Raw genomic sequence first — 4,633 nt, forward strand, 5'->3', positions numbered from 1 at the left:
TTAGTAACCTACAACTAGTTGTCCACAGTTAGATGTACAGAAATAAATCAATAAATATTATCTTGAATCAATCCACGACCCAGTGTATACGTATCTCAGTATTGATCACAACTCAAACTATATATATTTTGGAATCAACCTCAACCCTGTATAGCTAACTCCAACATTCACATATAGAGTGTCTATGGTTGTTCCGAAATATATATAGATGTGTCGACATGATAGGTCGAAACATTGTATACGTGTCTATGGTATCTCAAGATTACATAATATACAATACAAGTTGATTAAGTTATGGTTGGAATAGATTTGTTACCAATTTTCACGTAGCTAAAATGATAAAAATTATCCAATCTTGTTTTACCCATAACTTCTTCATTTTAAATCCGTTTTGAATGAATCAAATTGCTATGGTTTCATATTGAACTGTATTTTATGAATCTACACAGAAAAAGTATAGGTTTATAGTCGGAAAAATAAGTTACAAGTCGTTTTTGTAAAGGTAGTCATTTCAGTCGAAAGAACGACGTCTAGATGACCATTTTAGAAAACATACTTCCACTTTGAGTTTAACCATAATTTTTGGATATAGTTTCATGTTCATAATAAAAATCATTTTCTCAGAATAATAAGTTTTAAATCAAAGTTTATCATAGTTTTTAATTAACTAACCCAAAACAGCCCGCGGTGTTACTACGACGGCGTAAATCCGGTTTTACGGTGTTTTTCGTGTTTCCAGGTTTTAAATCATTAAGTTAGCATATCATATAGATATAGAACATGTGTTTAGTTAATTTTAAAAGTCAAGTTAGAAGGATTAACTTTTGTTTGCGAACAAGTTTAGAATTAACTAAACTATGTTCTAGTGATTACGAGTTTAAACCTTCGAATAAGATAGTTTTATATATATGAATCGAATGATGTTATGAACATCATTACTACCTCAAGTTTAGTAGGTAAACCTACTGGAAGTGACAAGAAATGATCTAGCTTCAAAGGATCTTGGATGGCTTGAAAGTTCTTGAAGTAGGATCATGACACAAAAACAAGTTCAAGTAAGATTTTTGCTCGAATTAAGATAGTTTATAGTTATAGAAATTGAATCAAAGTTTGAATATGAATATTACCTTGAATAAGAAAGATAACCTACTGTATATAACAAAGGTTTCTTGATCTTAGATGATTACTTGGAATGGATTAGAAAGCTTGGAAGTAAATTAGTAAACTTGAAGGGATTTTTGAAGTATTCTTGAAGTGTTCTTCCTATGATGATTATAGCTTGATTCTTGAAGTGATTTTTGATGAAGATGATGATTAACTACTGGAAAAATACGTTCATAATAGTGTGGGTGTGTTGAGAGAGAATTAGAAAGAGATTTGGAAGTGAAATGGAGTGAATGATGAGTGTTAATTGGTGAGTGGTGAGTGGGGTTAAAAGGAGTTCTAGTTAGTTGACTAGCTCATGGTAGAAGTTAAAATTGATTAGTCATACATGACATAATCAAGAGTGGAATCCCATGCTAGTTCCTATTGGTATATACCCATAGTAAGTACGTTTTGAAGCTGTGTATAATACGGGTAAGAATACGACTAGAATTCTTGATGAAAGAAAAGAATGGGAAAGTAACTGTAACCATTTTCGTTAAGTATGAGTGTTTTGATATATGTCTTGAAGTCTTCCAAAAGTATTTTAATACATCTAAATACACTACATGTATATACATTTTAACGGAGTCGTTAAGTCATCGTTAGTCGTTACATGTAAGTGTTGTTTTGAAACCTTTAAGTTAACGATCTCAATTAATGTTGTTAACCCATTGTTTATTATATCTAATGAGATGTTAAATTATTATATTATCATGATATTATGATATATTAATATATCTTAATATGATATATATACATTTAAATGTCGTTACAACGATAATCGTTACATATATGTCTCGTTTCGAAATCCTTAAGTTAGTAGTCTTGTTTATATGTATATAACTCATTGTTAATATACTTATGGAGATACTTACTTATCATAATCTCATGTTAACCATATGTATATCCATATATATATCGTCAAGTCGTTTTTACAAGTTTTAACGTTCGTGAATCGCCGGTCAACTTGGGTGGTCAATTGTCTATATGAAACATATTTCAATTAATCAAGTCTTAACAAGTTTGATTGCTTAACATGTTGGAAACATTTAATCATGTAAATATCAATCTCAATTAATATATATAAACATGGAAAAGTTCGGGTCACTACAACGACTTCCTTCAAATACAGTCGTGCTAACTTCTCCATCTTGTCATCTTCTCTTATTGGCAGGAAGTGTGCTGATTTGGTGAGACGATCAACTATTACCCAAATAGTATCAAAACCACTTGCAGTCCTTGGCAATTTAGTGATGAAATCCATGGTAATGTTTTCCCATTTCCATTCCGGGATTTCGGGTTGTTGAAGTAGACCTGATGGTTTCTGATGCTCAGCTTTGACCTTAGAACACGTCAAACATTCTCCTACATATTTAGCAACATCGGCTTTCATACCCGGCCACCAAAAATGTTTCTTGAGATCCTTGTACATCTTCCCCGTTCCAGGATGTATTGAGTATCTGGTTTTATGAGCTTCTCTAAGTACCATTTCTCTCATATCTCCAAATTTTGGTACCCAAATCCTTTCAGCCCTATACCGGGTTCCGTCTTCCCGAATATTAAGATGCTTCTCCGATCCTTTGGGTATTTCATCCTTTAAATTTCCTTCTTTTAAAACTCCTTGTTGCGCCTCCTTTATTTGAGTAGTAAGGTTATTATGAATCATTATATTCATAGATTTTACTCGAATGGGTTCTCTGTCCTTCCTGCTCAAGGCATCGGCTACCACATTTGCCTTTCCCGGGTGGTAACGAATCTCAAAGTCGTAATCATTCAATAATTCAATCCACCTACGCTGCCTCATATTCAGTTGTTTCTGATTAAATATGTGTTGAAGACTTTTGTGGTCGGTATATATAATACTTTTGACCCCATATAAGTAGTGCCTCCAAGTCTTTAATGCAAAAACAACCGCACCTAATTCCAAATCATGCGTCGTATAATTTTGTTCGTGAATCTTCAATTGTCTAGACGCATAAGCAATCACCTTCGTTCGTTGCATTAATACACGACCGAGACCTTGCTTTGATGCGTCACAATAAATCACAAAATCATCATTCCCTTCAGGCAATGACAATATAGGTGCCGTAGTTAGCTTTTTCTTCAATAACTGAAACGCTTTCTCTTGTTCATCATTCCATTCAAATTTCTTCCCTTTATGCGTTAATGCAGTCAAGGGTTTTGCTATTCTGGAAAAGTCTTGGATGAACCTTCTGTAGTAACCAGCTAGTCCTAAAAACTGGCGTACGTGTTTCGGAGTTTTCGGTGTTTCCCACTTTTCAACAGTTTCTATCTTTGCTGGATCCACCTTAATACCTTCTTTGTTCACTATGTGACCGAGGAATTGAACTTCTTCCAACCAAAATGCACACTTTGAAAACTTAGCGTACAATTCTTCCTTCCTCAATACTTCTAACACCTTTCTCAAATGTTCACCGTGTTCTTGGTCATTCTTTGAGTAAATAAGTATGTCATCAATGAAAACGATGACAAACTTGTCAAGGTATGGTCCACACACTCGGTTCATAAGGTCCATGAACACAGCTGGTGCATTAGTTAAACCAAACGGCATGACCATAAACTCGTAATGACCGTAACGTGTTCTGAAAGCAGTCTTTGGAATATCATCTTCTTTCACCCGCATTTGATGATACCCGGAACGTAAGTCAATCTTTGAATAAACAGACGAGCCTTGTAGTTGATCAAATAAGTCGTCGATTCTCGGTAGTGGGTAGCGGTTCTTGATGGTAAGTTTGTTCAACTCTCGGTAGTCGATACACAACCTGAATGTACCATCTTTCTTCTTGACAAACAAAACAGGAGCTCCCCAAGGTGATGTGCTTGGTCGAATGAAACCACGCTCTAAAAGTTCTTGTAATTGGCTTTGCAGTTCTTTCATCTCGCTGGGTGCAAGTCTGTAAGGAGCACGAGCTATTGGTGCAGCTCCTGGTACAAGATCTATTTGAAATTCAACGGATCGATGTGGGGGTAATCCCGGTAATTCTTTCGGAAATACGTCGGGAAATTCTTTTGCGACGGGAACATCATTGATGCTCTTTTCTTCAGTTTGTACTTTCTCGACGTGTGCTAGAACAGCATAGCAACCTTTTCTTATTAGTTTTTGTGCTTTCAAATTACTAATAAGATGTAGCTTCGTGTTGCCCTTTTCTCCGTACACCATTAAGGGTTTTCCTTTTTCTCGTATAATGCGAATTGCATTTTTGTAACAGACGATCTCTGCTTTCACTTCTTTCAACCAGTCCATACCGATTATCACATCAAAACTCCCTAACTCTACTGGTATCAAATCAATCTTAAATGTTTCGCTAACCAGTTTAATTTCTCGATTCCGACATATATTATCTGCTGAAATTAATTTACCATTTGCTAATTCGAGTAAAAATTTACTATCCAAAGGCGTCAATGGACAACTTAATTTAGCACAAAAATCTCTACTCATATAGCTTCTATCCGCACCCGAATCAAA

The sequence above is a fragment of the Rutidosis leptorrhynchoides genome, chromosome 1 (assembly GCF_046630445.1).
Source record: "Rutidosis leptorrhynchoides isolate AG116_Rl617_1_P2 chromosome 1, CSIRO_AGI_Rlap_v1, whole genome shotgun sequence".
Classification (NCBI taxonomy): Eukaryota; Viridiplantae; Streptophyta; class Magnoliopsida; order Asterales; family Asteraceae; genus Rutidosis; species Rutidosis leptorrhynchoides.